Source organism: Schistocerca piceifrons, chromosome 8, assembly GCF_021461385.2.
Source record: "Schistocerca piceifrons isolate TAMUIC-IGC-003096 chromosome 8, iqSchPice1.1, whole genome shotgun sequence".
NCBI classification, from domain to species: domain Eukaryota; kingdom Metazoa; phylum Arthropoda; class Insecta; order Orthoptera; family Acrididae; genus Schistocerca; species Schistocerca piceifrons.
Window position 1 is genome coordinate 170,317,565 of NC_060145.1, and position 24,981 is coordinate 170,342,545.

At 43.4% G+C, this 24,981-nt stretch overlaps 1 long non-coding RNA gene across 1 annotated transcript in view; it reads right to left on the reverse strand.

Moving 5' to 3' along the window:
* Window positions 1-21,811: 21,811 nt before the first annotated feature.
* The window catches only part of LOC124711976, a 611,250-nt gene continuing 608,080 nt past the window's right edge, over window positions 21,812-24,981 (reverse strand). The window contains exon 5 of the long non-coding RNA XR_007005552.1: window positions 21,812-21,929. This is a non-coding gene — a long non-coding RNA (uncharacterized LOC124711976). The remainder of the gene's footprint in view (window positions 21,930-24,981) is intronic.

Below are 24,981 nucleotides of genomic sequence, written 5' to 3' on the forward strand. Positions count from 1 at the left end.
ATGATGGTCGCATCCGTGTTCGGCGACATCGCGGTGATCGCCCATTGGATGCGTGTATTCGTCATCGCCATACTGGCGTATCACCCGGCGTGATGGTATGGGGTGCCATTGGTTACACGTCTCGGTCACCTCTTGTTCACATTGACGGCACTTTGAACAGTGGACGTTACATTTCAGATGTGTTACGACCCGTGGCTCTACCCTACATTCGATCCCTGCGAAACCCTAGATTTCAGCAGGATAATGCACGACAGCATGTCGCAGGTCCTGTACGGGCCTTTCTGGATACAGAAAATGTTCGACTGCTTCCCTGGCCAGCACATTCTCCAGATCTCTCACCAATTGATAACGTGTGGTCGATGGTGGGCGAGCAACTGGCTCGTCACAATACGCCAGTCACTACTCTTGATGAACTGTGGTATCGTGTTGAAGCTGCATGGGCAGCTGTACCTGTACACGCCATCCAAGGTCTGTTTGCGTCAGTTCTAGTATAATATTTTGTTCAGTGAATACCCGTTTATCATCTGGATTTCTTCTTAGTGTAAGAATTTTAATGGCCAGTGGTGTAGAAGCACAACGCCCCCCCCCCCCCCCCAAAAAAAAATCCACGATTCTGCTCGCTGCCTGATCAACCAGAACATTATGACTACCGACCTATTTCCGCTACAAGCCAGATCAGCGATATCAGGGTCCTCTGGTGAGGAATGACTGCTAGTCGGACACACGCATTTAGTATCAGAGAGCGTGCTGTGCGAGCGTAGAGTGGGGAAGGCGCGCTATTCATCTGAGTTTGACCGAGGGTAGATGTTATGGCTTAGCGGCTCGCTTTGCGGAAACTGCACAATTTGTCGGGTATTCGAAGACTGCTGTCGTGAGTGCAAGCAACGTGTGGCGAAACCAAGATGACACCACGTTCAGAAGTCAAGTTGTTGGGCGGTCACCCCTGATTACAGATGTCGGACGTCGCAGGGTGGGCATACTTGTAAAACAGGACAGGCGGCGAGATGTGGCGGAACTAACATCAGGCTTCAATGCTGGGCAGAGTACAAATGTGTCTAGCCCGCCCGGTTGACCGTGCGGTCTAACGCACGGCTTTCCGGAGCGGGAAGGAGCGCCGGTCCCCGGCACGAATCCGCCCGGCGGATTTGTGTCGAGGTCCAGTGAACCGGCCAGTCTGTGGATGGTTTTTAGGCGGTTTTCCATCTGCCTCGGCGAATGCGGGCTGGTTCTCCTTATTCCGCCTCAGCTACACTATGTCGGCGATTGCTGCGCAAACAAGTTCTCCACGTACGCGTACACCACCATTACTCTACCACGCAAACATAGCGGTTACACTCGTCTGGTGTGAGACGTTCCCTGGGGGTTCATCGGGGGCCGAACCGCACAATAACCCTGGGTTCAGTGTGGGGCGGCAGAGGGGTGAAGTGGACTGCGATAGTAGACGTGGGGTTGTGGACCACTGCGGCTGCGGCGGGGACGGAGCCTCTCCGTCGTTTCTAAGTCACCGGTTACCATACAATACCATAAAACTGTGTCTGAACACACAGTCCACCGAACACTCATAACGATGGGCCTCCGCAGCCGACGACTCATGCATGTGTCAATGTTAACACCACGAAATCGGCAAATACGACTGAAATGGGCACGTAACCATCGGCACTGGACATTGGCCCAGTGGCAGAGCGTTGCATGGTCTGATGAATCCCGACCCTTTCTTCGTTATGCCGACGGGGAGGGGGGGGGGGGGGGGCGGTCGAATCCGCCGTCTTCCAGATGAACAGCTCTATTTTATTGCGGGCCAAAAAATGGTTCAAATGGCTCTGAGCACTATGAGGTCATCAGTCCCCTAGAACTTAGAACTGCTTAAACCTAACTAACCTAAGGACATCACACACATCCATGCCCGAGGCAGGATTCGAACCTGCGACCGTAGCGGTCGCGCGGTTCCAGACTGAAGCGCCTTTAACCGCGTGGCCACACTGGCCGGCTCACATATTGGGAGACTCTGAGTATGTTTCTGGTTTCGGGTTGAGAACAGTCTACCTATGGCATCGAGTAACAGCCCCCTCAGTAACAGGACCACCCACACTATTAACTAAACATGAGCGTAAATATTGATAGTGCGTTGCAGCCCCATTCCGTGTGGATCATGACGTGTGTATTCAGAGCGCTTCCTCGACTCTAGCGCCCAAGGCTCGATCGATGCGTTTGGCGTGAACTCCACGTGTCTCAATTCAAAGGCTCCCTTGTTCGCGACGTAGGCATGTGGTCCTTTTCTCCTCGTAACAAATGTTTCACTCAGTGATTGCATCATTGGAAAACAATAGTGTAAGCTTATTCCATTCTGCTCTACAACCTCATTTTCCCCGGACTGTTGTCTATCGTCCGCAGCTCGTGGTCGTGCGGTAGTGTTCTCGCTTCCCGCGCCCGGGTTCCCGGGTTCGATTCCCGGCGGGGTCAGGGATTTTCTCTGCCTCGTGATGACTGGGTGTTGTGTGATGTCCTTAGGTTAGTTAGGTTTAAGTAGATCTAAGTCCCATAGTGCTCAGAGCCATTTGAACCTTTGTTTGTTGCCAACCCGGAATAGGCATGGAAATAAGTAGCCCCAAGTAACTGGTATAGGCATGCGTATTCAAATACAAACAGACGTAAACAGGCAGAGTACAGCGCTGCGGTCGGCAACGCCTATATAGGACATCAAGTGTCTGACGGAGTTGTTAGATCGGTTACTGCTGCTACAGTGACAGCTTGTCGAGATTTAAGTGAGTTTAACGTTGTGTTATAGTCGGCGCACAAGCGATGGGACACAACAAGATGCCCCATTATGCTCTGGGAAACATTCACGTGGGAATCCAATGGGTCCATTGGAGCTCGAAAGCTCGTGCAAGGCATCTTGACGGCCAAGGAGTATCGTACACTGTTTGCAAACCAAATATAGCCGTTCATGACGATCAGCAGTGGCCTTTTCCAGCAAGGCAATGCGCCATGACACAAGGCCAGTAGTGTGATGGAGAGGTTCGAGAAACACAGTGGCGAGTTCCGGTTGTTGTGCTGGGCCCCTAACTCGTCAGATCTAAACACATTAGAACACATCTGGGATGTGACTGAACGTGGCGTCAGAGCTGATCGCCCACTCGCCAAAATTTAAGGGAATCATGTGACTTGTGCGTGCAGATGTGGTGCTCGCTCCGACCAGCTATCTACCACGGCCTCATTGGTTCCATGCCACGACACGTCAGCACTGCTATCCGTGGTCATAATGTTCTGGCTGATCTGGAAGTGCACTTCACCCGTGAGAAGTACTAGATTATTTGAAATGAACACAATTGTTCATTTATTTGTAAATGCTTTAAATGGTAAATGGTTCAAATGGCACTGAGCACTATGGGGACTCTACATCTGGGGTCGTCAGTCCCCTAGAACCTAGAACTACTTAAACCTAACTAACCTAAGGACATCAAAAACATCCATGCCCGAGGCAAGATTCGAACCTCCGAGCGTGGCGGTCGCACAGTTCCAGACTGAAGCGCCTAGAACCGCTCGGCCACACCGGCCGGCTTTGGATGGTAACGAAACTCCGTGGCTAGCCAGAAAACCGATCACTGCTTTACCGTGCACCTAATGCGATGGACAGCAGCACTGGAGGCGGATGTAGCCTATACTCCCCTTCATCGGCCGTTAATATCTTCTTCCGAAATTGGATCCCATACTTTTCTCTCAGGCGCATCCTCAGTTGTTCTCTCGAGATTGACAGGACAGAGGCCCAAGAAAAACTCTTTCGTTTCTGAGAATGAAATTTGACCTCTCAGGCAAGGGGGCTGACTGTCTCAGTCGGCACAAGACAAACGCTCACAGTTTGCAGGAAGAGAGGTTAAGGACACGTTTCTGATAGAAGCGTACCATTTCGTGTGTCGGATACCTTTAATAAATCCATACTGAAAGACAGATAACATATATTAAATTAAAGGCCATGGACTCTCTGTACAGTATTTCAGCTTCTTATTAAATCTGCAGTACTTCAGTTAGGTTTACAAAATTTAATTACGGCTCTCTAGCAAGACCGACCGAAGCCGTCTAAACTGAAGTTTACGAAAATCTGTTTCTTTGTTGCTCAAGAAGCATTGTTTTATCTTTTTGACACATTTATCCAAGCGGTTCTAGGTGCTATACTCTGGAACCACGCGACCGCTACGGTCGGAGGTTCGAATCCTGCCTCGGGCATGGGTATGTGTGATGTCCTTAGGTTAGTTAGGTTTAAGTAGTTCTAAGTTCTAGGGGACTGAATCTCAGAAGTTAAGTTCCATAGTGCTCAGAGTCACTTGAACCATTTTGAACCCATTTATCTTCTCAACATATTGTTACACGAAAACATTTATATAATTATTAGTAAACGTATGTAGGTTTAGCTGAACCTGAAAATGTGTGAAGCTAAAGAATTGCGTGTTTCATATTGTTTTTCAGTTATTCCACTTTGTTAATGAAGGAAACCAAATACTTCTGCAGAAAAGTTTCCACACAGTCTACAGAGCAACACATAAGGTAAAGTTTATTTCGTAAGATTTCTAATTCTTGCTATCGATGAATGGTTTATTTGTCAGTTTTTTTTCCGACGTGATGAACACGTTTCACACAAAAGCCATATATGTCTTTCCAGGTTTTCCTATGCCTCTAGTTAAATCCCTCGTTACGTCTAGCAAATCCTGACAAATTACCCCCGTCACTCAAATTCGCTCATATTCTGTAATGTCAGTATATTCATGTTAACTCTCGCTAATATTGAAAATCCAATGTATGTTAAAGTTGATACGACGATAATATAATGCGCGGTATGTCATTCATTGTTTTCGTTTAAATACAGTATTTCGATGAAGTACAGGAATTCTACGTATTGTCACACCGTCACATTACGAGTACAACTTAATTTTAGAAATTTACTATATCAGCGTGTTTTCACAGCATATAAGATCAGGTGATAAAGGTGCGAGTGCTTCCAGTCGCATTTAAAATTGGAACTGAATTTTTTTTTAAGTATCTGCATAAGCTTTTAGTCTGTCTCCTATGCAGTGATGAACGGCTTTCGAAATTACGTGCCAGAATAAAGTAAACACGCCGTAAATAGACTGACGAAAAAAAAAAGGCAATACCAAGAAGGAGTTGTGCGACGTAAACGATAGATAGCAGGCGTGTTTCTACATGTGAAAGATGATATATATTCCAGTATCATGCCAGTAGCTAGTAGCACCACTATGCGGATACAAATCAGGTTTGCTTTAAATACGGGCTGTAACGGTCATGAGCGTTAGCTACCTTTGAGATTAGACGTGGTGAGATGATGTTAGCCAAGGATGGCTTAAGGCTACAAGGACGCTATTATCAACACCTCGCTGAATTTGAACAAGGTCGTGTAATAGGACTACGAGAAGAGAAGCTGGATGTTCTTTTTGCGATACTGCACAAAGACTTGGCAGGAATGTAGCCACTGTACATGATTGCTGGCAGTGGTGGTAACAGAAATGTCCGGTCGTAAGAAAACCGAACTCCGGACGGCCACGTGGCACTAGCGAGGAGAAGACCATCGTTTTCGGTGCATGGATTTGGTGCATCGTTCCGCATCTGCAGCAGCAATTTTAATGGCAGCTGGCACCTTAGTGGCACAACGAAGTGTTACCCTAAACCACCGTCATTTGCGACTTCAGTGCTGTCAGTCAAGAGCTCATTGGAGGGCAGTGTGTGTTTCCCAACAGGATAAGACTCGCCCACATACCGCTGTTGTAACCCAACATGCTCTACAGAGTGTCCACATCACTCTGTCTGTCTCCATTCGAGTACATATGGGATATCATCGGTCGACAACTCCAACTTCATCCACAGACAGTATTACCCCTCCATGTATTGACAGACCAAGTGCAGCAGGCATGGAACTCCATCCAACAAACTGACATCCACCATCTGTACAACACAATGCGTGCACCTTTGCATGCACGCATTCAACATTCTGTCAATTACATCGGTTATTAATGTACCAGAATTTCACATTTGCAATTGCTTACTGAAACGTCCCCTTAGAAAAATTTATGAATTACTGTGCTGATAAACCTCTTACATTATTTGATTTTCACACAGCTGAGCAGAACTGAACGTACTCAGACATTTCGCTCTTTATCTATTCTGATCAACACTAAACTGACACACAATATTCTTAGCGCAACGCAATCTGACTTTCAATAATCCCTATAAAAGAATGGCCCTGACTAACAATAATCTATACCTTTCATGAATCACTTGCGTCACGAAAATCTTCGTTACTCGAACTACTGCAATACAACGAGCGCCAATACTGCCAGCTAAATAAATGATTCTAACTACTGAAGTCACTAACTACTGATAGGCATAGTTAGCAAATGAAAGATTTTGATAAAGAACAAAAAATGTATTTACCTTAATAGTGTTCAAAAGTCATAATATATATAGCAGTTCATGACATCAGGTCTTACAAATTTACTGTCTCTGATGGACACACGTTCAGATCATCTGCTCTCAAAACTCCGCCATCTCTCTCCCCACATCCACCACTGCTGGCGGCTCACCTCCAACTGCGCAACGCTACGCGCTGTTAACAGCCAACTGCCCAGCACTACAATAGCAAATTCCAACAATGTAAACCAGCCACAGACGGCACACAGCACAGCCAGTGATTTTCATACAGAGCGCTACGTGGCGTTACCAATATAAAAACCTAAACAGCTTACTTACATTATCTCTCGCTAACATTAACCTGCGATTTTGCGATGTTAATCGCTTCAGTTTGTTGCCTAGACAAATATATTTCCGAAATTTCATTACTCTAGATTACTTACTTTTTGGTGTTACGATTTTGTTTTCGTCAGTGTAGTTTCATTATATTCTAGATTTCGGTTTAAAATAAAAGTGCGCGAAATATATTTTTTAAAATAATCGTTTATTGCATCATTAAAATCGTAGATTGGTACCTACTATGTTACTAACATATTAAAAACATGGTTCCAGCAGGAAACTTAAACTCTGTGTTGAAGTTAACCCTGTAAGTTGAAGTTAACTATGTAAGGAACTATTCAGATGCACTGAATCTGTGCTCTGGAAAAGCATTCGAATTCCAGTCTCGCCAGTAAAACTTGAGGATCCTCCTTCGAGCCTTGATTCTGCGCACAGTGTTAGCTTACACTTAGAAGATACGTAGAAAAATTATTACGGTGTGAAAATGCTGCTAGATATTTTAGTAGTGTTTCTCCATTACTCTGAACACTGTGAAAAGATATCTTTTTTTGAGATAGAAAAATTTAATGCAAAATTAAGCTGGTGTACCTTTATAAAGGTTAATAGCATGTCTTACACAAATCAAACGTGGAACAATACCGTCGTATGCCGTCTGGACACCTTTACTGAGAATACAACAGGAAAACATGCCAAGTAGACGCCAGAAATTCATGGATGATTGTGATTAATATTAAGCTAGTTATTACGATCACAGACCTCGTTGTCCGAAAAGAACTGGCACTGGAAATTAGAATGCTCGAGTTACGTCCTTTGTAACTACTACGCTTTTTTATCCCATTGTGTTTCCATCTCCGTTTCGAATATTACTGACGTCAGAAGTCTGGGAACGAACAGTCATAGCCGAAAACGAATCACGCGCTGCTGCTTTTTAAAATTTGGATTTTTTTTTCTTTTTGCCTTCACAGTACTGTCCCAGCTTTTATCACAGGATCCGCACGTTACGAGTCCTTTGTTACCGCGTACCAGATTTTGTTTGTGCTGCAGAAGGATCTTCCTTTCGACCTAGGGAATTTCAATCTGTATTTGAGGCCGATAAAGCGGTACGATCAGTTTTTTCAGCCTGTATGGAAGTAAGTTTGCGAGAGCCAGCTGTCTACTACTCGAGTACACACTGCTATGTGTGACTTGACGATTCAAGTGCTGCCGGCCGCGGTGGTCTAGCGGTTCTAGGCGCGCAGTCCGGAACCGCGCGACTGCTACGGTCGCAGGTTCGAATCCTGCCTCGGGCATGGATGTGTGTGACGTCGTTAGTTAGGTTTAAGTAGTTCTAAGTTCTAGGGGACTGATGACCACAGATGTTAAGTCCCATAGTGCTCAGAGCCCTTTTTTTTTTTTTCAAGTGCTGTTCTGTTGTGGTTCTGTGATGAGTACACAGGATGATTTTGGTAAATGGTTGCAAACTGCTGGAAACGGTCCCTGAGGGAAAAGGAGCAGAGAAGGTCATATGGACATATGAAGACGATAAACCTACAACACGCATCTGCTCCAAACGGAAGGGACTGGTTGCGACAGACGCCATATTAATTTGGTCATATGTAGCTGTTTCTTTTATTACCACTTGCAGTAAGCCGTTTCAGGGTAATGAGGTATTGAAGACTTATCACGAATACGTCATCCTTTACATTAGATGTCAGTTGATGTCGTGGATTACTGTGCCAAAAGAAGAAAGTCGTATGTTCGACTTCTGCTATGTGCTGATATTTCTACTTACTTTTTCCCTTTTTTTACATCTTAGTGTTGTTAACACCTTCTGAGACTTTCTTATGAATGTAATAGAAGTATGTTCTACAATATTCGATCTTATTTATATTTCCGAAGAATGAAATAAAAATTCCGCTGTTTATTTCCGAATACTTGGCAATTTCCATGGCTAGTCAGGAACCTAAGAAGACACTTTCAATTGCTGCGAGTGAAACGGGCTGCAACGAAAATCATAATTTTTTGCTTGTTACAAATATTTGGCTATTCATTTCCAAATATGCCGCTATATCCGAGGTTGTGGTAAGGCAGGAACCTAAGAGGACAGCTTCAATTTCAGCGAGTGAAACGAACAGCATTGCCATGTATACTTTTGTTTGTCAGAAACATTTAGCTGTTTGAGAAGAGGAGGGCGACAACAGGATTTTCGCACGCGGAAAGTGATCTTCTTTTTACGCCACGTGCGTTTGGAGATGAAGCGTATACTAAGTTTAACGTCTTGTATGAATATATGGCCGGAATTCCGTTCTGAGGGAGAAGCACCCACTTGAAAGTGAAGATACAAGATGCGTGAAAGTGTACGTTTCGACAGTTGAAAGCACACCTGAGAAAACATCAGAAAAATGTGAATGATCTGCTTGTAGTACAGTTCTAAGCTGACACTCAAGAACGCAGTGAGTTGGAGCACCATCGCGTGGTAGCCACACTATTCTTCTTACCACCAAAGGCACTTCTTCCAGCAGGGGAGGTAGCGTCATTCGCAGGAAGTGCAGATATGTTTCGCATGTGAGGCGATGCTTGAGGCATTACTAGTCACATACTGAGCTGAACTGGTGCTGATGGTTCGCTACCACAAAACCGTGGAAATTTTCTGTAGCCCGCATGCAGGTGTAGTGAAAGTTGATGATACCACATCTCGTAAAGTTTGCCTCATCCGTGTCGATAGGGATCGTTTTCTGCAGTTTGTACCTATTTAGCAAAATCACCGTTTAAGATACCAAGGCCTGTACTCTATTCAACGGATGTGGGGAAACTAGCGGATATCCATACTGACGCAGTCCAGTGTGCTAGACATACTCTCAAGAAGCCGACGAACGCATTGGACACAGGGCTGGCTTACCTTCCTGTGTAGCAAGCAAGCGATCTTCTAGGTACCTTGCTTATGAAACTTTATAATTCACGACAACAAAGAATAATAAAATTTCTTATTAAGTTCATCCCAAACTTTTTGTTCAAAATTGTGCAGGTGGTAAGAGTATCCAGACTTCAGTACTTTGGGAAATGAAGTAAATGACATACGATGGCGAGCTGAAAAGTGATGCGGAAATTCTTAAAGCTTTTTAAATAAAACAAACTTTACTAACATTCTACATCTTTACTCTTCATGTGTACATATTTATTTCTCAAGGTAGTCATACTAGCGACGAGCACATTTCTCCCAACGAGAGACCAATATGAAATAAATTATAAAACAGTCTAGATGGCAAAGGCACGTTTATTACAAGGTGACCTGTTTTATTTCATCGCATGATCATTTTCAGACCTTCAAAAATGTAATATTATATAGGATATAAATTAGAGGAATACATAAAAAGAACTTAAAATTAGCTATAAAATTACAAAACATAGATGAGCCGTGCTGTGGCTCGCATTGGTGCTGTTTATAGGTTTCCGCCCTTTGTTGGCAGGCCAGACGTATCATTTAGTTTGGATGGTTACGGTTTTTTGTCTTCTTCTCGTGTTGACTGGCGCCACTCGGTTTCGCAAGCGTTGCCTGTCCGGTAGTGGCAGCAGCGGCGATTATAGATATGTAGTAACTGTTGCCCTATCTTTGGGGCGACATAGTTGTTTTTCTGAGTCGTGTGAATGTGCCACTTCGGTTGGGGAAGTGCAGTGCGGGAACACGCCGGGACTGCTGGCGGCACGCATGGACTGCCAGATGGAAGGGCTGTGGTCACGAGGGTGCACGACCTCCTCGTAAACCGGATCTAGCAAGCCTTAAGATGAGTGCATTTCAATTAGAGAAACCTCCACCATTGTGATATCTCGAAATTCGCCAGTGATATGGGTACGTATTGCTGCTCGTAGTGTCACCAAGGCGAAGATCAGCGAGTGGTGGAGGGCTTTCTACTCTGGTGGTAGTGGTTCCTTTCTCGTTCTGGGTGTTCTAAACACAGTATTCTGGACACGTAGCGCAGACCGCCGGTTCCGGGTTTGGCGTATTGTTCCATCGTTGCATTTGGTTTATCGGACGTCAGATAGCTTCAGTGGGATTATCATTGGTTGTTCGCTAGTCTGAGTTACCATCTTGTGAAGTGGTTGCAACTCTTGGCTGCCTATCTCACTGTTCGCGAAAGTGTTTGTTGCCGGACCTTCTCAGAGGTCGATTCCTTGAGCACCGTCTGTGGCCTCTTGGGTTACAAAGTTTACTCATTTGCTGATCAGTTGCTTGTTGTTTCATTAACCTTTGCTATTGTATTTGCTGTTTTACAGCAGGTTTCTAAATTTTTTTTGTATTATTGCCGTTCCTGATGTGTCAGGCCTTCTGCCGCGATTGTGGTCATTTGACTTAAAATTCTAATTTGGTATTTGTATTTTAGCAGTAAGCCTTAAAACCTAATCTACTGCCATTCCTGGCGTCTGATGCCTTCTGCTGTGTTTGTGGTGACTTACCTTTAATATTTTAATACCTGTAGGTTGTAAATTGCAGCGAGTTCTTAAACAATTCCTAATTTATTGCCATTCTTGGCGTGTAAGGCCTTCACCCGTGATTGTGGTCACCTGCCCTAAAATTCTAATTTGGTATTTGTATTTACGCATTAAGCATTTAAAATCTTATTTACTGCCATTCCTGGCGTTTTGATGCCTTCTGCTGTTTTTGTGGCGACTTGCCTATAATATTTAAATACCTGTAATTTGTAAGTTGCAGCGAGTTTTAAACAATTCTTAATTTATTGCCATTCCTGGCCTGTAAGGCCTTCTGCCCAGATCACAGTGGCTTGTTTTTAAAACATTTTCTGTTGTATCTATATTTAATGGTGATTTTCTAAATTGTAGTTCACTTAAAGCACTATTATTTGCACAGTTGTTTATTCCTTCATTAATAACGCATGGTATTTTATTTATTGTTGAGTCTGGAATTACTAGTTTCAAATAAATTGTTTGTAATTGTAAAAGGCAACCAGTAGAAAATGATTACGGCCCCGTCCACAATCGTAACCGAATCCTGCCTTCCCTCGACTATCAGGTCTCAATAGATATACCCATACTGATGAACAATGGATGTACACGAAGCAGGAACCGCTGAATGACGATAGTCAACTGCTGGAGAGAGCAGCAGCTATTTCTTTAATACTGGTCCTCAGCCCACAGCTGACAGCATGAGGTCAGTGTTAGGCAATGAGGTACAAATCAAAAGAATTATGTACAAAAAGAAATGCTTATTAGTAAACAGAACTTCAGTATTACATAGAGGAAATTTATAATAAAGAAATAGCTTATTAATGCAGATATTGTCAAATAAATACGCTAAGAACCTTAAAAACTTAAAAACGAAACAAATAAACGTCGAATTCGTTGTGTACAGGTTGGTCTACAGAAGAGTGTTAGAAAAATGATGCTTTCTATGACGATGGTGGACGCCGTTCGAAAAATGTAGCAGCAAAGCGATTTCCAAAGAGATGGCGGTGAGTATCGATTGCCAACGCCCACCAACGACATTCCATAGATGTACGAAGAAGTTGGTTACTATGAAGATGTTAGATTAGACCAGTCTGTTGATACCGTCACTGTAAAACGTTTGACAACGGAGCTTCATCGCCACCTCCGCTTGGACCGCTTCATCACTGTCAAAGTGAAGTCCTAGAAGGTATTCTTTAAGTTCTGGGCCCGCATCTCGCGGTCGTGCGGTAGCGTTCTCGCTTCCCACGCCCGGGTTCCCGGGTTCGATTCCCGGCGGGGTCAGGGATTTTCTCTGCCTCGTGATGGCTGGGTGTTGTGTGCTGTCCTTAGGTTAGTTAGGTTTAAGTAGTTCTAAGTTCTAGGGGACTGATGACCATCGATGTTAAGTCCCATAGTGCTCAGAGCCATTTGATTTTTTTTTAAGTTCTGGAAACAGATGAAAATCGGATGGGGCCAAGTAGGGACTGTATGCAGGATGGCCGATGACAGTGAACACTAGACGTCGGATTTTTGTAAATGTCACAGTGCTGGCGTTGTCATGCTGAAGAAGAGGGTGCTCGATCGATGTGTGGACGAACTCTTCAAATTCGAAACTCGATTGCAGCACGTTGTTCCTCACGCACCAACATAATTACGTTACACGCTACAGTTCGGAGCCCTCTAGCGGCAGAGGGTGCAGAATGTTAATAACGCTTGTTTTACAAGGTGTACAACTTTGCTTCCGCCGTTTGCCGATAGGTGGCGACAACCGTAAGTAGCGGTCGAAAGAAACAGATCGTAGACGTCAGGCAGTTAGCTTGGACCTCGGTCAGCATAACCTCAGTTAAACATTAGTCGATTTGTGTCTGCATCATAAAGTTGTTCTTGATTGGAAATGTCAGTTTACGAGCCTAATTCTCATTTGCGGGACGTGTTATTGTTTTGTTTCAATATGAAGGAAACAGCGGCTGAGTCTCATTGTATGCTCTCAAGTACATATGGAAAGGACGCTATTAGTGAAAAAACGTGTCGTGAGTGGTTTCAACGCTTCAAGAACGGTGATTTTAACGTCGTAGACCAGCAAAATCGTGGAAGAGAGAATGTTTTCCAAGATGCAGAATTGGAGACATTTCTGAGTGAAGACTCGCGTCAAACCCAAGACGAATTGTCACGATTAGTGGGAGTGACACAGCAAGACATTTCAAAACGTCACAAGGCTATGGGCCTGATTCAGGAAGAAGGAACTTGGGTCCCGTGTGAGCTGAAACAAAGAGACTTTGAACGGCGTTCGTGTGTTTGTGAACAGTTACTTCAGGAGAAAAAACGGAAGGGATTTCTGCATCGCATTGTGACCGGGGACGACAAATGGGTTCATTACGATAACACTAAACGCAAAAAATCGGAGGGGATATCCCGACCATGCTTCCACGTCGACGGCCAAACCCACTGTTCACAGCTACAAGAACATGCTCTGCATTTGGTGGGACTAGCTCGGCGTCGTGTACTATGAGGTGTTAAAACCAAGTGAAACAATCACAGGTGCTCGTTATCGAACGCAATTAACGCGTCTGATCAGAGCATTAAAAGACAAACGGCCGCAGTACAGCGAGAGGCACGACAAAGTGATTTTGTAGCACGACAACGCGCGACCCCACGTTGCAAAAGAGGTCAAAACAAACTTGGAAACGTTAAAATGGGAAGTCCTACCCCACCTGCCTGCCGGCCGCGGTGGTCTCGCGGTTCTAGGCGCGCAGTCCGGAACCGTGCGACTGCTACAGTCGCAGGTTCGAATCCTGCCTCGGGCATGGATGTGTGTGATGTCCTTAGGTTAGTTAGGTTTAAGTAGTTCTAAGTTCTAGGGGACTGATGACCACAGCAGTTGAGTCCCATAGTGCTCAGAGCCATTTGAACCATTTTTGAACCCCACCTGCCGTATACTACAGACATTGCTCCCTCTGACTATCACCTTTTTCGATCAATGGCGTATGGCCTGGCTGATCAACACTTCCGATCTCATGAAGAAGTCACAAATTGGATCGATTCGTGGATGGCTTCAAAAGATGAACAATTTTTTCGACGCGAGATTCGTACACTGCCCGAACGATGGGAGAAAGTAGTGGCCAGAGATGGAAAATACTTTGAATGATACACGTGTAACCAATTTGTTTAATTAAAGCCTAAAATGTTGGGGAAAAAACGGCGGAAGCAAAGTTGTACACCTTGTAGTTAAGAATTTTCACATAAAAGATTCGGAGGCATTAGTCTTTAGAAGCTCCTCGTAAACGGCATACAACTTGTGGCAACAATTTAAGCTCATAGTAACTGTCCCAACCGTTTATGATCAGTGCAAGCATTACAATGGTGCATAATATTTTGCCTCACTCTCTCAAATATCATTAGCGTCTACTGCACAATTTGACAGACCACTACGACCGCGCCAACAATTTTCTTAGTTTGTACTGGTGTTTCCTACAGCAATGATTTCAAGTAACCCAGCAGAGGGAAAAAGTCTCTTGGGAGAGACATTCGGTAGTCGCGCAGGCCAAGCGACTGGCCCTCGCTTTCCAATCCTACTTGGACTGTCTAATTTGCCTGAGTTCAAGGACATTTATTTGGTTAATCAGAACATATGGTTTGAAAGTACCAGTGTCCTATTCCACGCTTCGTCTTTCTGCGATTCCACTGTGAAACAACTCACAAGATTTCGCAAGGGCACCTGCACCTTAAACAGAGGGCTTAGCAGGTGGTTATAATTAAAGTGCAGCTATTCACAGAGGTCCAGTGTAGGCCGTAAGCATAGTATCGGAACGAAAACTGGTAGACAGTGCGTTAATACGGAACTGAATTACGGTGGATAAAATAGTCCCAATTTTGACAGCCTGATGCAAATCTGGAGCTGTAAATGCAAGAAAGACGACTACAAATGTTTTCATACGTAGTGGCTTAGGAGCAGAACATGGGCAGAATAGGTCAATAAAAGTGAGAAAGGCGTAACGTTGATTTTAATATTAGCTGCCGCTTTCACAGTTTGTTCAATATGAGCACCCGAAACGTCGACGAGATGTTGTACGGCGCCATATTTACGTCTGGTGGCAAAATTGGACTTATTTTTTTCCAGTGTCAATAGGTACCGCATTAACGCAATAACATTATCTGCCATGTTTCGCTGCCATACGATAATTACAGCCCACAATGGATCTCAATGAATAGCTGCTCTTTCATTATAACCACTAGGTATCTAAATCTTAGCGAAGCCTGGAGACTTATACTGGAGAGAGAATGTCCTCAAAGAGCAAAAATGAAAAACGGTTTACCAAACGAATGAAATGGTGTCGGTGGCGGTTGGCTTTTTGTTTCCACTTGACAATTCTTTTCTTCCTTCGCTGCCATTTCCCTGCATTTGCGAATGTGAGCCTCTCTCCCAGATGACATCACTACAACGATAGCGGGGCCCACAGGAAATCTCGGCGGCGACAGATAGGAAGCTCGACCGCCACTAGGGGAACACGTCGACCCCAGCCGTCAGACGTCTCGTGACAATCAAGATGGCGTTTCTAATCAAACTGATGCTTGTTGAAGACTGAGACAATGTGACAGAAAGACGTGAGTGTTCATCGGAGGTGAGGGTATCATCTGGAGTGCCCCAGGGAAGTGTGGTAGGTCCGCTGTTGTTTTCTATCTACATAAATGATCTTTTGGATAGAGTGGATTGCAATGTGCGGCTGTTTGCTGATGTTGCTGTGGTGTACGAGAAGGTGTCGTCGTTGAGTGACTGTAGGAGGTTACAAGATGACTTGGTCAGGATTTGTGACTGGTATAAAGAATGGCAGCTAACTCTAAATATAGATAAATGTAAATTAATGCAGATGAATAGGAAAAAGAATCCCGTAATGTTTGAATACTCCATTAGTAGTATAACCCTTGACACAGTAACGTCGATTAAATACTTCGGCGTAACATTGCAGAGCGATATGAAGTAGCACAAGCATGTAATGGCAGTTGTGGGGAGGACGGATAGTCGTCTTCGGTTCGTTGGTAGAATTTTGGGAAGATGTGGTTCATCTGTAAAGGAGACCGCTTATAAAACACTAATACGACCCATTCTTGAGTACTGCTCGAGCTTTTGGGATCCCTATCAGGTCGGATTGAGGGAGGACATAGAAGCAATTCAGAGGCGGGCTGCTAGATTTGTTCAAAAATGGCTCTGAGCACTATGGGACTTAACATCTGAGGTCATCAGTCCCCTAGAACTTAGAACTACTTAAACCTAACTAACCTAAGGATATCTCACATATCCATGCCCGAGGCGGGATTCGAACCTGCGACCGTAGCGGTCACGCGGTTCCAGACTGAAGCGCCTAGAACCGCACGGCCACACCGGCCGGCGCTAGATTTGTTACTGGCAGGTTTGATCATCACGCGAGTGTTACGGAAATGCTTCAGGAACTCGGGTGGGAGTCTCTGTAGGAAAGGAGGTGTTCTTTTCGTGAATCGCTACTGAAGAAATTTAAAGAACCAGCATTTGAGGCTGAATACAGTACAATTTTACTGTCGACAACTTATATTTCGCGGAAAGACCACAAAGATAAGATAAGAGAGATTTGGGCTCGTACAGAGGCATATAGGCAGTCATTTTTCCGTCGTTCTGTTTGGGACTGGAACAGGGAGAGAAGATGCTAGCTGCGGTACGAGCTACCCTCCGCCACGCACCGTATGGTGGATTGTGGAATATGTATGTAAATGTAGATCTAGAATAAATGTTCCAATAAAATAATTTTTTTCGTCAGTATTTCCACTGTGGTAGGCGCCACGGTCGCATTGTATTCGTGAAATGACTATGTTTTTGGCAGATGGGGTATGATATCCTACTCATTCGACAATGGATTTCGACATTTAAGCTATTCTCGATTTCTTAGGAAGCGCCTTAACAGGTGGGTAAATCTAAAACCGATTTGATATTCCAGCACATTTTCGACTATAAAAGGTGGGACGGCGCTTCAAAGCTACTACAAAACAACATACAAACAAATATCGATCGTCGAATAATTTGGGAATCATATCCCTTACAGTCGTCTGCCGGAAATGCTGTCGTTTCTCAGAAATTGGTTTCACTATAGTTGAATTCCTTTCCTCGTAGCCGACTCATAAAATCACATTTTGCATTTATAAATTTTTGCTTGATTTAAACGCACATTTTAACTTTTTCATTACCTTAGTAATGTCTCAAGTTTACCGCAAAATCGCCAGGAACTATCACTGTCCGACTCCTACAGAATTCACTTTTGATTTAGTATCAACACTTATTGTTAATCTCCTGGAAAACGAGGAATGTTTTGCGCTTTCCATATAATCGCCTGTAAATATTTTGCTGGCAACCGAGTCTGATGTATTCTCTCGTAAAATACGCAGTGATATCATTAATTTTAACGAATCTCAATTCTCAGTTGTTAATGTGCATTGAAACTACCTCTGTTTGATACTACTGAAAACGTTCATTCGCACAGTGCATTAGCAAAGACTTACTGTACATTAGACCGAGTAAATATCGAATGTGTGACTACGCAGATACACATGAAAGTGCTTTGCTTGCGTATTTTTGATGTACGGCAGTGACAGTAAATACGCCCCCAGCAACCAGGCTGTTCCAGCGAGCGATGACAAACACTGTGCTACACGAGTGCAGCTTTCAGAAGAGTTAAATGTGACGAGCGGAAACAACATACGAAATTGAGTTTAATTTACAATGGCTATAAAGTTGGTACCTTTTATCAGAAGGCAAAGGGATCCGTACGGATTTTTATAGTAGCCGTGTTGGCACACAGAATTTTTCTGGATCGCAGTGTATTTTCACTCATTAGAGACCGGTCTTAAATACGGTACTACCTTCTTTTAACTATCACGGCTGCTACTGTATTAGTTAAAGCCGTGTCGCAAATTTTAGCGAAGTTCAAAAATCGCTGGCGAACGCCAGTGAACGTTCTAGTATAGCTAATTAGGGTAGCCAAGCACATTACTCTCCCCACACAGTCTATTATACGCCGATGGCAAAGAGATCGATACACCGTCACCATTACTAAGCCCATTAATGCCAAAACGTATTCACAACAAAACCTTCCTGATCGAAATTAATCAGAAGTACCACGCCTGGTTTGAGCGATTCAGCCTACAGAAAAATTAAAGGGGCCTTTCGAGAAGAGCGAAGTAACTATACGAATATCACGAGCTCAAATAGAAAATCAGTCTTAAGGGGGGTAGGACATCAAACGGGCCGACTTCGGGCAGGAGAGGCACCACAGGACATTTCAATTTCCACTGTCTATACTTCTACAAATAAATTTATAAAACTTTGTCAGCATGACCAGGAAGGATTCAGAATTCACACTCTTAGCAGTAGAAGTTCGAAAACATAACGAAATAATTTTTTTACATGTGAAATTTCATCATTTTTTTCTCTTACTAATGGCAGCATTTGTTGCTATAGGTACACTTTTCTTCATAAGTAAGAGAGATTCTTCGACGAATTTTGCACAGCATGCAAACCATACTTAAATGTGTATGAAACACTAGAATTTTCCAAATCTGTTAAAAACTGTGGTAAAAATAGAGGTAATTAACTATAAAATTTGTGTTTTTTCTAAACATGATGTTTAAAATATAACAGCTCATTCGTTTTTTCATAAATTTAATAAATTCTTGAGTTTCGTACACTTGTAAGTATGGTATGTATGCTGTGGAAAATTCATCGAAGAATCTCTCTAACTTATGGAGAAAAGCGTACCTATAGCAACAAAAAATGATGAAATTTCATACGACAAAAAATTTATTTTGTTATGTTTTCGAACTTCCACTACAACGAGTGTGAATCCTGAATCCTTCTTGGTGACGCTGACAAAGTTTTACGAATTTATTTCTAAAAGTGTAGACACTGGAAATTAAAATGTCCTGTGATGCCTCTCCTGCTCCAAGTCAGCCCCTTTGACGTCCTACCCCCCCTTAAAGAAAGGAAAGCTGTAAGGTGGAAGGAGTATACACAGGGTCTATACAAGGGAGATGCAAACTATGTTATAGAAATGGAAGAGGACGTAGATGAAAAAGAGATGGGAGACATGATATTGCGAGAAGAATTTGGCTGAGCCCTGAAAGACGTAAGTCGAAACAAGGCCCCGGGAGCAGAAGACATTCCGTCAGACCTAGTGAGTCTTGAGAGAGCTAACCATGACAAAATTCTTCCATTTGGTGTGCAAGTTATATGAGACAGGCACTAAACAAAGAAAAGTGCGAGGTCATCCACATTGGCACTGAAAGAAATCTGATAAATTTTTGGGTATACGACAAATCGCACCAATCTAAGGGCTGTCAATTCGACTAAATACCTAGGAATTACAATTACGAACAACTTAAATGGGAAAGACCACATAGATAATAGCGTGGGGAAGGCGAAACAAAGACTGTGCTTTGTTGGCAGAACACTTAGAAGATGCGACAAACCCACTAAAGAGACAGTCTACATTACACTTGTCCGTCATCTGCTGGAATATTGCTGCGCGGTACCTTACCAGGTAGGATTGACACAGGACATCGAAAAAGTGCAAAAAGGGCAGTTCGTTTCGTGTTATAGCTCAATAGGGGTGAAAGTGTCTTTCGAATGCGAAAATATTTTGTTGACACCCACCTACGTAAGGAGAAATGATCATTATAATGAAATAAGAGAAATCAGAGCTCGAACGGGAAGATTTAGGTGTCCCTTTTTCCTACACGTCATTCGAGAGTGGAATGGTAGAGAAGTAGTATGAAAATGATTTGATGAATCCTCTACCAGGCACTTAAGTGCGAATTGCGGAGTAACCATGTTGATGTAGATGTAGAAATACCCTCAGACTTCAAGAAGAATGTATAATTACAATTGCAAAGAAAGAAGGTACTGTCCAGGAGATCTAAGTTGTTTTCCACAAGAAGAGGTTGCACATACCCATAATCAGTTGGCAAATGAGATTACATATTTCGATCAACATATGTGCGTGAAAGGCTCTTCGATTATGAAACTAAATAAGTCATGATGTAGGCGCTACAGTCTGGAACCGCGCGACCGCTACGGTCGCAGGTTCGAATCCTGCCTCTGGCATGGATGTGTGTGATGTCCTTAGGTTAGTTAGGTTTAAGTAGTTCTAAGTTCTAGGGGACTGATGACCTCAGAAGTTAAGTCCCATAGTGCTCAGAGCCATATGAACCATCTTTTAAAATCATGATTGCATGGCAACCTGAGTGCAAGAATCTGTGAAATTGTTTGCATCTGTCTAGATGTCGACAATTTGTACCAAATAAAAATTAAATAATACCCGAAATTTGTTTAGTTTTGATCTACGTGATTCAGAAATATTAAATATAAAACAAAGTCATGTGGAGTGCGACTGCGTTACAATTTAAATGCGCCACGTTCGTAGTTTTCCCCTCTTGCCCCTCCTCACGCCCAGAGAGAGTGGGGTGGTGGTGGTGGGGGAAATGTGCAGGCAGGGCGTGGTTTGTGTGCCAAATTGTTGGCCGCCCCTGCTGTCTACATTTTCTACCACATGCACTTCCCTCCTTTCCAAATTGACTAATAGCTGTTTCTGGAGGCATTCTGTAAACCATCTCCTTTTAATGTAGTCCATAAGTTTCATTTCTCGCCAGTCCGATCCATTACCCATACATCAGTTATCCAATCTACACAACTAATATTCATCATTCTTCTGTAGAACTATATTTTAAAATTTTATATTCTCTTCTTCTCTTAAATGTTTACTGTCTACGATTTAATTTAGTACAAGGCTACCTTCTAGTCAATACTTTGAGAAGAGTATTCGTAACATTTAGATTTTTCTTTTTGCAAAAAACGCCTTTCTTGTGACTGCCAATCTGCATTTTATATGGTATGTATTCCAGACATCACCAGTTCTTTGTCAGCTCATACAGAAAAACACATCTTTTATTTTTAATGTCTAATTTCCCGATATACTTCCCTGAGAACTGCCTGACAGGTTCTACATCCCATGTCCTGGTTTTACTTTTGCTGATATTCGTCTGTAACCTTCTCTGAAGACATTTTGCATTCCACTCTTCGAACCTTCCAGGTCCTTTGCATTCTCTGGCAGAATTGTAATGTTGGTGGCAAACTTCAAAATATTTTTTTCTTATCCCGGAACTTAAATTTCCTTTCGCCTGAATTTAGTTTACTAGCCGCACAGTGTATACAAGCTTTGCATAAATGGACCCAATAATAAAATGTGAGGTACACTCCGTCATGCTACACACACAAAGATTCACAACAGGTAACGGCAGCTTTAAAACGCTCAAAAATTTGTAATGTTGGACTGAAACTGTAACCTAACACCGATAGTCATCGGCGACACGATTATCTCCCTCTCTTATTGTTTTTTAGTGTTTTAATTTTTCTGTTCAGTACTGTACTACAAGGGTTAAACAAAGAGCGCCAGCAGCGTCAATGGTACATATATGTTTGTAATTTCACCATTAGTTCAAACAAACAAGACATTGTATACGAACGGCGAGGTATAGTCATGTGAGGCAGATCTTACTTACCACAGTATCGTGCTAACTGGAGTTACAAGGTGAACAAGCATGCAAATACTCAGCGATAGGTACTTGCCTTTATCGGAGCCGTGGGGTGTTCAGACCAGTACGGCCTAGCTCGGTATAGTCTCTTGGCTGGCTTCGCCGTGTCGTTGCGAAAGCTGTTTACCAGTCGCTACAGCTAATCTTCTCTGAAAAAAGGAAAAAGTACCAGTTTAAGATTGCGACTTGGGTGGTTTACGAGTGACAGTCATTTCCTGTTTACTGTATTATTACTCCCCAGGTGACAAGCTTTCTGAAAAGTAGCAATTTTTGGTACAGAATCACAACTGCGTAAGAAGTTCAAGGGTAGTAGAGATGGAAGAAAGAAACGGTTATGAACTGAATTTTTCCAGTAGTACGAAGTGCACATCTTCAGACTGTAGGAGGCAATACTGCGCCATAATCTTTCCCGTGACGAAAAACCCATCGTTGCTTTTGTAATTAATTCGGGGAACAACGAAAATTGCAGTGAAGCGATACGGCAAGGTTGAAGACCGAAAATATTTGAGATTTGTAATGGAAAATTTTATTTTCTAAATCTGTAAATAACCGATTTAAAATGGCCAAGAAGGAAAAATTACCTTTCAGTATTCTTAATTAGGTGGTTAGTTGTATGTTCGGACTGTGCTAGGGACAACAGGATGTGATGTGTAGCGTGCTGTGGGCTTACAAACAAATACATTCTCTATTAAAATATTCATAATGCTGTCCATTGATGTAATTGATTTTACAAGTTTAATCTTATTGTAAAATAAAATATAATAAATCTACCCAAGTTTACACGATATGGCTCAAATGGCTCTGATCACTATGGGACTTAACATCTGAAGTCATCAGTCCCCTAGACTTAGAACTACGTAAACCTAACTAACCTAAGGACATCACACACATCCATACCTGAGGCAGGATTCGAACCTGCGACCGTAGCAGGAGCACGGTTCCGGACTGAAGCGCCTAGAACCGCTCGGTCACAGCGGCCGGCTTACACGATATAATCAGAAACTAATCCATGGGGCAGAAAGAGCTGTCACGCAGAAATTATTTCAATTTATCTTTAAAACTTTTCGCTTTATCTGCTGGATCCTTTAGTTTACAAGGAACTTGAGCAGTATTTTTCTGTGCCAGCGTAACGTTAAGTTATGGACAGTGCAACTCTTTCTCACAGAAGATGTTCAATATGCACTCCGTGGGCATTGATTCAAGCATCAACCCGCCTTTGTAGTGAACCTCGGATGAGCTGATTTATGCCTGGAATATTGTGTATGGTTTCACAGCCTTCCATAATACGGGCAAGGAGATTCTGAACATCTCGTACTGGGGTTCCACACACAAGAGATTTCAGATGCCCATACAAATAAAAGTCCATTGGATTTAGGTCAGGGGAGTGTGAAAGCCAGTTGGGTGGTTGATTCCGGGGGACCAAACAGCAAAGTCATCGGTCCCAGTGGGGGGGACAGGCAGTTGGTCCATTTCTACCACCCATCTGTCACTGTAGCTGTTATTTAGGAGGCGACGGGCATTAGCACTAAAACGAGGTGGTGCTCCATCGTGCATGGAGCATATATGATTGAACTATATGAAATAACTTCTGAACGGTTTGTGTTAGGATGGTCAGACTGCATGGTCTGCCGCGGGGCATGATGGGAATTAGTATACGCTGTGTGGTTTGGTTGAACGACGAAGCCCACTTTCATTTGGATGGGTTCTTCAATAAGGGAAACTGGCGTGTTTGGGGGACAGAGAATCCGCATTTCACGGTCGAGAAGTCTGTTCACCCTCAATGAGTGACTGTGTGGCGTGCAATAACCAGTCACAGAATAGCCGGCGCGATATTCCTTAATGGAACGGTGACTACCGAACGGTATGTGAAGGGTTTGGAAGATGATTTCATACTCATTAACCAAACTGACTCTGATTTCGACAAGATGTAGATCATGCAAGAAGGAGCTCGACCCCATCGAAGCAGAAGAGTGTTTGATCTCCTGGACGACCACTTTGAGGACCGCATTCAGTGGGGTACCCAGAGGCCACTGGCATGGGGCTAGATTGACTGCCATATTCTCCGGATCTGAAAGCGTACGACTTCTTTTGTGGGATATATTAAAGACAAGGTGTATAGCAATATCCTCAAAACCATCTCTGAGCTGAAAACAGCCGTTCAGGAGGTCATCGACTGCATCGATGTTCCCACACTTCAGCGGGTCGTGCAGAATTTCGCTATCCGTCAGCGCCACATCATCGCCAATGATGGCAGGCATAATGAACAAGTCATAACCTAAATCCGAACATCATTAGTGACGTTTAAATTTTGAATAAAGTGTGACACGCCGAAGTTCGTAAGTAATTTACGTTTTTTTCATATAGTTCAATAATTCTCATTGTGTACGTGTTTAACACACAGCTAAATGCACATTTGCTAACAGATCAGGCAGAACATTCCTTACGAAATTATGATAATTTTGACCGTTGAGTCTGAGCGGAAGAAAGTGAGGCCCTATCAAAGAGTTACCGACAGCGCCGGCCCAAACACTGGCAGAAAATCCTTGTTGGTCACTTGCTTCAACAGCTGCGTTAGGATTGACGTCTGCGCATACGGGACGATTGTGAAAATTTACAATCTGATCCCGTTGACACTCCGTGGAGAAAATGAGTTGTAACATGGAAACAAGCGTTTCCAGACCCGTGTTCATGTAACACAATTTCTTCGTCTACGTGTGTCCTCCAAGTATTGTTACACCCTATATGTGCATATACAGGGTGGTCCGGGCCAAATATCTCACGAAATAAGCATCAAACGAAAAAATTACAAAGAACGAAACTCGTCTAACTTGAAGGGGGAAGCCAGATGGCGCTATGGCTGGCCCGCTAGATGGCACTGCCATAGATCAAATGGATATAAACTGCGTTTTTTAAAGTACGAACCCCCATTTTTATTACATATTCGTGTAGTACGTAATGTTTTAGTTGGACCATTTTTTTCGCTTTGTGATAGATGGCACTGTAATAGTCACAAACGTACAAGTACGTGGTATCACGTAACATTCCATCAGTGCGGACGGTATTTGCTTCGTGATACATTACCCGTGTTAAAATGGACCGTTTACCAATTGCGGAAAAGATCGATATCGTGTTGATGTATGGATATTGTGATCAAAATGCCCAACGGGCGTGTGCTATGTATGCTGCCCGGTATCCTGATCG